We start from the raw sequence: 12,925 nt of genomic DNA on the forward strand, positions 1-12,925 counted from the left end.
TTTATCCGCCCCTGTGTGGAGTACAACTCTCATGTGTGGGGAGGTTCTCCACATACAGCTCTTCTCAATAGGATGGAGTCAAAGGTTTTTCGTCTCATTAACTCTCCTCCTCTTACTGACTTCCTACAATCTCTGTCTCTTCGCCGCACTGTTGCATCTTTATCTCTTTTCTATCGCTACTTCAATGGTCACTGCTCCTCTGAACTGTCTGCTTGCATTCCTCCACCTCTTCGACGGGCGTGTAGCACCTGTCTACCAGCAAACTGTCATCCCTTTTCTGTCCAACTCTCTAATGCAAGAATTAACCGTTACTCCCAGTTCTTCATTTATACAACAGGTCAACTCTGGAACTGTCTCCCTGTGTGTGTATTTCCTGCTTCCTATGATCTCCAGTCTTCCAAACGCAGTGTGTCAAGGCATCTCGAAATGAACGGATCTTGAATTTGGCTTTCTCTTGTATTTTGTTTTTCTTTTGGAAGGAACAATTTGTGGGCTCGTGGCCTTTGGTCCCTTCTTCTTCGCATAAAAAATAAAAAGAAAAACAATGGGAGACTGCCAGAAAAATTTTCTAAATAAATAATAAGTAGATAGTTAAAACAATTTTTAATATGGTAGAAGGACGTCGGATACGGTAATAAGACATAAAAGTAGAATAATAATTTGCGCATATGTTAAGTGGTTTAAGGCAGGATATAAAGAGAATGGAAAACACAAGCTGTTACGCAGAGTGGTAAATGAATACAAATGAAAAAAGATGGATATACTGACACCACATCCATCTCACCAGCCACCTTGACCCGCCTTTTACGTGAGATAATTGACATGTAACATATCCCTTTAACTCTCCCGCTGTGCATGACCTCCTCACCTCAAACCATACCCCTGCTCTGACGCCGCATTCTTCTTTCCCCTCTTATCACCACCGTGCCCTCCGTCCCCTTGCCGCTCCTCCCCACCTATGCTTGCCCACCCCTACCCACACGATGCCTTGCCGCTTCCTACATCTTTTAACTTATTCCCCTACCCTGCCTTCCTTTCCCTCACCAATCCATCTAACGACGCACTTACTTCCCAACCCTTAACCATCACCTGCCCTTCCCCTCCTTTTATTGTGTTATAAGTCATGGTCCTACTCTGTCATCCTCTCTCTCACGTCCCCAGTTCTGTCTCCCAACCCTCACTCAGGCCTTGCCTTGCCCTCACCCATTATCTTTTAACTCTTCCACTTATTCAACCTTCCATTCCTTAATCTCTCCCAGTGGCCTAAAGGCCCCACATGTTACCCCATCAGTACCAGTACCATGGCCTGCCTCTCGCTGCTTCTTTTTATTCATACTTCAACTCTTGCCTGCCCCACCCTACCGGTACTTTATTTCATATCTCCTCTTAATGTCCTGTCTTCCTTACCCCACTCATAAACACTGTCCCTTCCCTGGTTTGACTTGTCCACTGCTGCCCAGCTCACCACCTCTCCCTTTCTGTCACTCCTCTGCTGCCTTCGCATACTTAATCGTGACCGTGCCTTACTCTGCCCTACCTTTCCCTGTCATCTACTGCAATACCTCTGCTAACCTTCGCTCGCCTAATCCTGTCCCCTTCTCTGCTCAGTTCTACCTTATTCCTCCCTACTCTTCCTACTATTTTCTACCCTGCTTCCCTCCAAGTCTTATCCTCGCCCTCCCTTCAGCTTTCTTTCCTTGTCCTCTTGCTGTACTTCTGCTTCCCTGCAACCAAACACGTACAATACATCATTCTCAGTTTTATTTCTCATTTCTCACATGCCTTCAGTGTCTCATTATTACCTCCGCCAACGAAGTTAGAGGAGGTTATGTTTTCACCTATGTTTGTCTGTCTGTCTGTTTGTTTGTCTGTCCACACGATATCTCCAAAAGCTCTCAGTGAAGTTCAATGATATTTTGTGGTAGGGTGGGCCGTGGGCCCAGTAGGATTTGATTATATTTTGGGTCGGATCCGGATCCCGGAGTGGCATTAGCGGAGGTATGCGATCTCCGCTTTCTAGTTATTACAGTTTTCTTTCCATTCCTTCCATCCCTTATTTCACCCATTCTTATATAAAGTTTCTTTCTCCCTTTCTCCGTCTCTTCCTTGTATTCCTTCCCCTTATCTTTGAGTTCCATTCCTTTTATATTGTGTTCTTTTCACTGTTTCACATCTTTCTTTACATTTTTTTTTTCTCTGTTTTATTACTGTTGTTTATACCCTCCCTCATCCTGCCTACCCCTTATCCCTCTGCCTACCTCCCCTTCTGCCTCCTTGTCTCCTATTGTTACTCCGCCGGTGCCTGCCTGTCTGCCTAGCTACTTATCTCGTACCTGACTTTTGTCTGCTAAGTTATCTGTCTACTTATCTAATAGTAGTAGTTCCTACCTGATTACTGTCTCTTTACTTCCCTTTCAATCCTCGTACACTCAGACACACACATAAACAAACACGAGCACAAGAAAAAACACAAATACATGGACATACAGAATATTACACACTGTTAGGTATACTGTAAACATGCAGACACACTGTAGGAACTCTTGCTGTTGTTTTAATGTTTTCGTAAGTTTGTACCGTTACCTTTGTCTCATTACTCATAACGATCAGTTTGTACCCCCTTTGTAACTAGAAGATTTTCTTTTATTTTTCATCATTTGAGATTGTGTAAGGTGTATGTGTTAGTGGGAGAGCGTGGGAAGGTAGTGGCGGTTTATAATGGCAGGATGGGGGGAGTTGGGGTGGCAGGGGAAAGAAGATGGAGGTGATGGTGGTGGGAGATGAGGAGATATTGTGGTGTTGATGGCTGGATGGGTGGTGGTAGTGGTAACGGGGAAATAGTGGGGGTGTTCATGGTAGGACTGGGGGTGTAAGGGTGGCAGGGGAAGGGTGGTGATGGTGGTAGTGATGGTGGTGGGAGATGGGGAGATAGTGGGAGTGGTATTGGTAGGGTGGGTGGCAAGGGAAGGTGGTGATATCTTTAATGGGAGATAGTGGAGATGTTAATGGCAGGATTGAGGGAGTAAGGATGGTGGGGGGAAGTGTGGTGATGGTGGGAGATGAGGAGATGTGTTAATGCCAGGAAGGGGGGAAGGAGGTCAGGATGGCAGGGGAAGGGCGGTGGTGTTAATGGTGGTGGTGGTGGGAGATGGGGAGATAGGGGGTGTTAATGGTAGGATGGGGGAGTGGATGGTGGCAGGAGAAGGGTAATGGTAGGAGGATAGTATGGATGAACAGGCTTAATGATAACTTTAGAGGCAGTGGTGATGAAAATGGAAGGAAGGAAGGGATTGTGGTGATGACTGTTGTAGTGGTGAGAATGCTGGTAGATGGAATTATGTATACTGAATTATAAAGTATTCCTGAAAAATGACAAAGTGGCGGTAAGAGAGACAATGTGTGACAATATCCTTATACGTGTGTACTATATGCTCTAAAGCACAGCTATCACCGCCACCATCAGCGATTTCTCGATGTGAGTCACTCCCTTAATCTGAACAATCTGTGCACTCACTCATTGACTCAGAACGATAATGAGACGAATAACTATTTGCAGTTGGGATAATAAACATACAAAGCTGAGTTTAGTCTCCGTTTGGTATTATATAAAATAAAACGATAGGTTGTGACTTTAAAAACTGTATTGTCTGCTACAAGATGACAAAAAACAGTAAAGCTGAGTCAAAAAGTATCATTGATATTTTAAGCCACATAAAAGCAGAGGAATTTTGAGTGACTTAAGAAATTATTATTATTTTTTTTTCTGAAAGGTATATTATTACCAGAAGCAAGAAACCAGTATGAAAGCAGCAATAAATGGGGAGGCGTTCAGTAAGTATTAATAAGACAAGAAGAAAACTGGCGAACAGTACAAGAAGAAAAAGAAAAGGGATTAAAAGGAGGAGGACGTGGGAGTTTAGGACAAGGAGAAAACAGAATGAAATAGTAATGTCTTTACTTTAGGACAAGGAGAAAACAGAATGAAATAGTAATGTCTTTACTGTAGGACAAGGAGAAAACAGAATGAAATAGTAATGTCTTTACTGTAGGACAAGGAGAAAACAGAATGAAATAGTAATGTCTTTACTGTAGGGCAGGAGTGTCGGACAGAAGAGCACACACTTTGATTTCTTTTAATACTCCTTGCCGCTATCTCCATCCCCCCCTGTATCTCTTAATTTATACCTCCATTCTCTCACCCCACCAGCTCTCGCTTTCCATCTCCGTCTCCTTTCCAGATCTTTCTCTCCATCCCCCTCACCCCTCCTTGTCTTCCACGACCAATACCCCTGCACCCCTCATCCAGCCGTCCTTCTAGCTGCCTCTGGCAGAAAAGACAGTGAAGCAAAGCCGATGTGCTGGTCAGAGTACAGCGGTTTGTGTGTGTGTGTGTGTGAGAGAGAGAGAGAGAGAGAGAGAGAGAGGGGCCTGATATACGACAAAGGATACAGTGTGATAAGCACCACGATCATATACTGAGATACCGGTAAGCTACCCATCAGTTATTGTCACACATTGTTCTCTACCCTCACATTTAATCCCTAGACAAATAGACGCCACTCCTGAGATGCACAAAATCACCTTGCAGTAGGAAAAAATATAAAAAAGCAGATATAACCATCACAACCGCCATTTATTGTCTTCCATTATTCTTTATTGTCATGTTTGGTAAATCTCAGACAGGCTCTAGAGTACCTTTCAAAAGTCTTTGTGCAGAAGACGACGGAACGAGTAGTTTGTATAAGATATCAGGTGGCAGTGTAATAATTTTGTGTAGGTGTAGCAGTGTACAGTTCGTTAGTATGAGGTGTGGGAGTTTGTAAATTTGCAGTATTAAGAGTTGGCAGTTTAAGGTGTAGCAGCAGGGCTATGAAGTATCTGTATAGCCTGTATGCTATGCTGTACATCCCTTTTCAAACATCATGCTTGATGGTATGATAGATAAACTGTTCTCTTATTTTGCACTGAACAATGGTCAAGTATGGCAAACAATAACCTACTTTGGTGATACTCCTGTAACCCACGTGTGTGTGTGTGTGTGTGTGTGTGTGTGTGTGTGTGTGTGTGTGTGTGTGTGTGTGTGTGTGTGTGCACGCATTGGTTCTTGATTATTTTTCAGCTTATGTACATCAAGGTAAATTTGTTGTGGTCCTCTTGACTAGAATGCTAAGCTGAGTTTGGTTAGTTACCGTATTAATTTTGCTGTTATTAGACGAAGTTAGTTTAGGTGTATATAATTGATACTAGTCTATTTTAGATTAAATTAGGCTTAGTCAAGACCAAGTTACGAGTAGACGGACCTAGGTTAGCGTGGGTAATTTAAGTTTTATTTGGTACTACTAGAGAGTAGAGGTGGAAGAGAAGTGGGGGAAGGTGGTGGTGGGGGAGGGAGGTGGGGGGCAGGTATTATAGAACTGGAGAGCCGGCGGTGGGAGAGAGGAACGGGAGAGGAAGAGGGTGGGAAAAGGAGAGGAAAAGGAGGAGGAGGAGGCAGGGTAAGATAGGGAGAGAGGGAGGAAGGGGTAGGTTTAGGGTTGTTGGAGTGAAGAGTAGAGGGAGCGAAGGGGATTACGGAATGTGTGTGTGTGTGTGTGTGTGTGTGTGTGTGTGTGTGTGTGTGTGTGTGTGTGTGTGTTGTAAAATTGTCGTGCCTAGTGAGGTGTTCAGTCTGTGTGAGTCTTTCCACACCTGTGCGTTTTCGTACACTGGAGAACGAGGGTTCTCGCCCTGCCAGGGCGTTCTTCCACTCACGTACTGCTTTGGCGGACATAAGGGGCGCTGTGATTGAACCATATTATAAAGTATGCTTGTACCCAGTCGGTTTGCACTGGCCGATTACACTTGGTTCACAGACTACACATACATCCAAAGCCACTCCAACACTATAATTACACTTACAAGCCCCGAGTCCGAATTCTCCCCAGTTTACGGTAATTCGGAGAGAGTTTAAGTAATCCTTCTACCAGCGAGAGAGAGAGAGAGAGAGAGAGAGAGAGAGAGAGAGAGAGAGAGAGAGAGAGAGAGAGCCGCAGCAGCAGCGAAAAAAAAAAAAAAAAAAAGCATAAATACGCCGCGGTAGTGAGTATCGGTTATGTCTGAGTCGGTTACGTTAGATTCGGTTCTGACAGAGTCTGATACGTCGGGTCAGTTTTTTCTGAGTCGGTTATGTCATTCATGTCAGCGTGGTGTCCAAGGCACAGTCCATATCACAGTCCAAGTTCATAGCCAGGGTCGTCATCCAGGGTCGTCATCGTGGTATCCAAGGCACAGTCCATATCACAGTCCAAGTTCATAGCCAGGGTCGTCATCCAGGGTCGTCATCGTGGTGTCCAAGGCACAGTCCATATCACAGTCCAAGTTCATAGCCAGGGTCGTCATCGTGGTGTCCAAGGCACAGTCCATATCACAGTCCAAGTTCATAGCCAGGGTCGTCATCGTGGTGTCCAAGGCACAGTCCATATCACAGTCCAAGTTCATAGCCAGGGTCGTCATCGTGGTGTCCAAGGCACAGTCCATATCACAGTCCAAGTTCATAGCCAGGGTCGTCATCGTGGTGTCCAAGGCACAGTCCATATCAGTAGTACCAGGGTTGGGGTCAATTAATTTTTATCAATTCAATTAAATTCCAATTCAACGTAAAATGTGAATTATTCAATTCAATTCAATTCCAATTCATTTAGAAAAATAAATGTTCAATTCCAATTCAGTTCAATTCATAAGCTTGTCAATTCAATTCAATTCCAATTAATTTAATAATACGTTTTCAATTCCAGTTCAATTCAATAATACGTTTTCAATTCCAGTTCAATTCAATTTATAAGCCTGTCAGTTCCAATTGAAGGTACTTATTTAAATCTTATGCCACCCAGGTACTCCCAGTAATATCAAGAGGAAAAATAAAACTGTTTATTCATTCACATATCTATTTTCCAAAAATTTGTCACCAACTTCAAGGTTACATACTGTATATTGTTAATATTAGATCTCAATTTTCATGTTTAACAAAGAACTTCCTTTAAATCAACAACACTGTTGCAAGTCGCAATACTATCCAATATCCTTAACATAAAACTTACTTCTTTTTTTGGAACAAAAATTAGAATTTCAAAATTGGCCCTGGAAAAATGTTACTCAGAATTACATCTGATCATTATCAGTTCTTCAAATTTTTTGTCACCTAAATTGCACCTTTCAGGCCTGAAAAGCTTGCCAGCAACAGAAAACAGTCTTTCAACAGGAGCCGATGTAGCAGGAATGGCTAGGTACTTTGTTGCAAGTATAGTGAGGATGGGAAGCTCACTTTGTTTGGCCTTCCAGTAGCCAAGGGGATCACTGTCTTCTTGTATACATGGTTGGCTGAGGTAGAGTGAAACCTCGGTTTCTGATGGTCTTGCTGTTGGTGCAGAGGACCGGTTCACCAAAGCAAAGAATTTGTTCCTTTTCATCGGTGGTGGTTCTTCAGGGGCAGTAGATGAAGAAGCCCCACACCCACTGCATGCTGCATTCAGTGCATTGTATTTCCTAGTCAGAAGGTCACGAATGTCTTCGACTTCATTGTCATGGCACCAATCCAGCTTGTAACGTGGGTCTAAGGTGGCAGCTAGCTGGAAATCCTCCATAGACTCAAACTTACTCAGGCAAGTTTCTGTAGAGGCCTGCAGTGCAGAAACAAGTTTGCACTTATGCACTTCATGAAGATTAGCTAAAGCAGCCCGAAGGCCACGGACACTGTTAATTACCAAACTACATGTCACCATGTTTTGTCCCTGAATCTGATCTGTTACATACTCAAATGGCTCAAGTATATCACAAAGCTCTTTTATGGTGTTCAGCTCATACTGTTTCAACTTGTAAGGAGTGTCAAGTTTGTCCCACACATCAGATGAAACACGTAGCAGTGACCTTATCATCATCAGCTGGCTATTCCAGCGTGTACATGTTGCCATCTGGAGCTTTAATTCATTTGATAGAACTTCTGTAGCAGTTGTTGATTTCCTACAAAAACTAACTAGCTTTGCTACTTTTGCCAGAAATTGCTTGATCTGACTATCGTTCTCCAAGCCATCTTTTACCACAAGCTGCAAAGTATGAGCAAAGCATGGACTGCGATTTGGGGGTAGATATTCATACACTGTAGACTTCGTAGGTGCTGTATCATCAGATGGAAGGGTATCACAGACATTGGCACCAAAATCATCACCATCGTCATCATCTTCAAGTTGCTCCATTGGGAAAAGAGTAAATGCCTTCACCATATTTGCTGCGTTATCTGACAATGGTAGTTACCTTACTCCCAACATTATAGAGGGCCATTGTTTATTGATAAAGCTATAGATATTTTCTGAAGTATGGGCGCCTTTAAAGCGACGGCATGCCAGCATAACACTATTCATGTTGTAGTCAAGTATGAAATGACCAGTTACACCTATAAAGGACCTCATATCCCTACTGGACCACAAATCAACTGTCACACATAAACTCTGGGCTTTCTGTAACTTGGTCTTCAACCGGGACTGAACACTGTTTGACTTTTGTGGTAGAAGTACACTACTCAGATGCTTACGACTAGGCATTGAAAACTTTGGCTCTGCAGTCACCATGAGCATGCGGAATCGCTCACTATCAACCAGGGATAGAGGAAGGAGATCATGTGCAATAAAGTTCACAATACAGTTAGTAAGTTCAATCTGCCGTGAGTTGGTGGATGTCCACTTGCTTCCTTTGGTACTGCCTTTCATGAAGTTAACCATTGAGGGCTGTTGTGGATCTGCTGGTGGAATATCGAGCTTTTCATAGATTTCTGGGTGGTTCTTCTGAAAAGAAAAACAAGGGAAAATAAATTATTTAGTTTTACAAGGCTCTGAACAAAACTTCCCACCCATGTACAGAGTTTACATATAAGACTGTTAGGGGATCCAGGTGGCTTGACTGATATAAAAATGGAAATTAATCCATAGAGCTAAGCCATATTACTATGTAGCCTCGCTAGAATTACAGGAGACTGCTACACTACTTCCCTCCAAAGGTGGCCATTGGCCAGCGATGGATTCGAACTACCGACCATCAGATCAGTAGCCAAGCGCTCCACCAGCCGAGCTACCCAGAGCCCCAGCTCGGTTGGTAGAGTGTTTGGTGACTGACCTGATGGTAATAGTTCAAAATCCGCTCGGTTGGTTGAGCACTCAGCAACTGATCTGATGGTCGGCAGTCCGAATCCACTACTGGCCACAGTATGTTTTATAAAAAAAACCTGTTTTTCCTTTTCCTTTTTTTATACAACTAATACATATCTTACAACAAATAACTCTGTCTCAATCTGTTTTGGTTCAGCTTTTAAAGAGTTAGGCTAGGTTAGATAGGTACAGTACCAAAACCAAAAGCACACAAAAGAGGCTACATTACAGCATATTTTATTGAAAACCAGTTTTTCCTGTTTTCTTTTTTATACAGCTAATACATGCCTTACAACTAATAACCCTATCTCAACCTGTTTTGGTTCAGCTTCTAAGAGGTTAAGTTAGGTTAATTAGGTACCAGTACATTACCAAACCCAAAGGCACAAAAAGACAATATTACAGTATATTTTAACAAACACCTGTCTTTCCTTTTCTTTTTCATACAGCTAATACATACCTTACAACTAATAACTCTATTTCAGCCTGTTTTTGTTCAGCTTTCAAGAGGTTAGGCTAGGTTCTAGTTAGGTACAATACCAAACCCAAAAGCACAAAAAGATATTACAGTACAGTATAGTTTATGAATGACTGCAACTGCACTAATAACTATAAATATCAAATGTGTTGACTTAAACCAAATAAACAAATACTGTAAGTACTAAGTACACTGAAAAAGTGTAAAGAAAGAGGGTAATAAAATTCTCTGTCTCTGTCTGTCTGTCTGTCTCTCTCTCTCTCTCTCTCTCTCATACAGTAGTAGCCATAGTGTACTGAATATCTAAAGAAATTCTTCTTAATTTCTTCTGTCTAAAATACTAATCAGGTACTACTAAAGTAACCAAATGCTCACCTCTAAATGCCTCCTGAAGTTTGATGTTGCTTTGGTAGATCCACCAACAGGCTGGTTACAGTGACGGCAAACAGCTTGAAGGTTTCCTGGTTTGCATTCACTAGAACTAGAAGGCATGTTGAAACGGCTATGTACATTTGATTTTAGTGGCATTTTTGTCACAGGATTTGTTTTTTAAAGCAGAGTAAGCCACTTATCATAGACCAGCTGCCAGTGGTTTCCACCACACTACTGAACTTTGCACGCTGGCCAACAGGGTATGGCAGGTTAGACAGGACATATACTGGACATGTACACACCAGCTCATCCAGGCAAACTGACAGGATTCAAACCTGCCATTCTTGAACATGACATCATACAATTTTTTTTTTTTTAATAATTGTAGAGACAATTATAAGGAAAAGAACACATTCTTAAATAGCCTATATTATTAAAACATAGGCTATATGTAAAGAACATAGTTTAAGTTTACCAGGCCTACTGTGATATGATTACATGAATAATGTTGCCAAACATCACAATATAATTGAAATAAAGCTATGTTATGCATACATTGTTGGCACTTGCCAAGTTGCCAGTAAACTATACAGTATTTTATAATGTCTGATCACAACATTTATTTTTAGTAACATCAATCAATTCATATCAATTCATTGCTATTAATTGGTATCAATCCATATCAATTCATGCTATTAATTGGTATCAATTCCAATTCAATTCTATTTATTTCGATATCAATTCCAAATCAATTCAATTATTTTGAAAATATTTTTTTTCAATTCAATTCAATTCCAATTCATGCATTTTTCGCATCAATTCCAATTCAGTTCCAATTCATTTCATAATTGACCCCATCCCTGCATATCACAGTCCAAGTTCATAGCCAGGGTCGTCATCGTGGTGTCCAAGGCACAGTCCATATCACAGTCCAAGTTCATAGCCAGGGTCGTCATCGTGGTGTCCAAGGCACAGTCCATATCACAGTCCAAGTTCATAGCCAGGGTCGTCATCGTGGTGTCCAAGGCACAGTCCATATCACAGTCCAAGTTCATAGCCAGGGTCGTCATCCAGGGTCGTCATCGTGGTGTCCAAGGCACAGTCCATATCACAGTCCAAGTTCATAGCCAGGGTCGTCATCCAGGGTCGTCATCGTGGTTTCCAAGGCACAGTCCATATCACAGTCCAAGTTCATAGCCAGGGTCGTCATCCAGGGTCGTCATCGTGGTGTCCAAGGCACAGTCCATATCACAGTCCAAGTTCATAGCCAGGGTCGTCATCGTGGTGTCCAAGGCACAGTCCATATCACAGTCCAAGTTCATAGCCAGGGTCGTCATCGTGGTGTCCAAGGCACAGTCCATATCACAGTCCAAGTTCATAGCCAGGGTCGTCATCAGGGCACCTCAGCTGTCACCTGGTTAAGGGCAGCAACTGGGAGGGGAGGGGAGGGAAGGGGGAGGGGAGGGCAGATCCATGATTCATGACGCACCCAGGTCCCGGACCCTGGAATGATGTCACACCTCATTTCACTGGATTTACAGCAAGGGGATGGGAGGGGAGGAGAGGGGTGGGTAGGGGAGGGCAGATCCATGATTCATGACCCACCCAGGTCCCGGATCCTGGTGTGATGTCACTCCTCATTTCACTGCAGGGGGAAGGGAGGGGAGGAGAGGGGGAGGAAGGAGGTAAGGAAGGGAACATGATCACTCACACACACGTCACATCCCGGATCACGGCCTGTCTCCCGTTCCGTGATTCGTGGCACACCGAGGTTCCGGGCCCCAGATGACACCACTCCTCACTTCCCGGAAAGGTCAAGCTTTCCCCTTTCCGCGACCACACACACACATACAAATATACATTTACAAATATACATACACACACACACACACACACACATATAGTACACACACACATATATATACATACACACACACACACCGCCCAGCCGCTCTTGCCTTGTGCGGATACAAGCAGCTTCACCTGTGCGGCGGAGACTCGATCTCGCCCGCCACGGTTGGATCAGCAAACCCTTACCGACTCGGCTGTCGCAACTGGACAAAGAAAAGATTTTTGGAACTTCTACTGTACAATCCGAACAGCATTTTCCGGTCATACCTTCCTGTTCAACATCAGTGTACACTGAAATTACGCTTATTGTTGTTGCTGAAGAATATAAACGATTAATATGCGGGTTGTAGTACAAAAAAATGTAAAAGGTTTGGTTAGCATACATTGCACTAATCACTTCTGGTTAAGCTCTTGGGTTCAGGAAGCCTTTGTACACATCATCAAGGGAAATACGTTGTTAAAAATCACTCGTATTAGAGACAAATCCTTGGTAAAATACGGGGCATAAACATTTTCTCGTATATATTCAATTGTACTCGTGCTTACTCGTCCAAATTTTATGGTGCCGGCTTTCTCACAGCACTGTTTTCTTTTTCAAATGTTTCTTCGTTGAATGATATATATAATGATGAACATTAAAGTTATAATGTTCAGATTTTCTAAGGGAGGTATAAAGAGAAGAATAAGTTCATAATGGAGGGGAGGCAAAATTACGGCAATGTATGAACATGAGAAAAGTATTATATTATTCAACGAAGAAACATCTGTATACTAAATTTATTCTGTCATACATGCAATATTATCGTAAATGAACTAATTACCGGGAGTAAATATTTATGCGTTATTAATATCCTTGGCTGGTTTCCTGGATATTTATGATATATAAACATCCTTTCAATTGATTCTGTGTAGCGAGTCTTGCTAAACTCGATGGCATCAGCTAATATTAAATGCTCTACGTAACACCCGAGTTGATGACTACGTAGTCCCTTCCACAGCTTGTAAATAAAGTGCCTCAGGAGTCAGGATCATTAACTCGAAAACTCTGGAG

General features: G+C 42.6%; 1 pseudogene; it reads right to left on the reverse strand.

Annotated features, from left to right (window-relative positions):
• Positions 1–7,127: 7,127 nt before the first annotated feature.
• On the reverse strand, positions 7,128–10,179 carry LOC145411982 (E3 SUMO-protein ligase ZBED1-like; annotated as a pseudogene).
• Between the last annotated feature and the right edge of the window lie 2,746 nt (positions 10,180–12,925).

This window comes from Coenobita brevimanus, chromosome 91 (genome assembly GCF_032717465.1).
Source record: "Coenobita brevimanus isolate Jiangsu-jjx chromosome 91, ASM3271746v2, whole genome shotgun sequence".
NCBI classification, from domain to species: domain Eukaryota; kingdom Metazoa; phylum Arthropoda; class Malacostraca; order Decapoda; family Coenobitidae; genus Coenobita; species Coenobita brevimanus.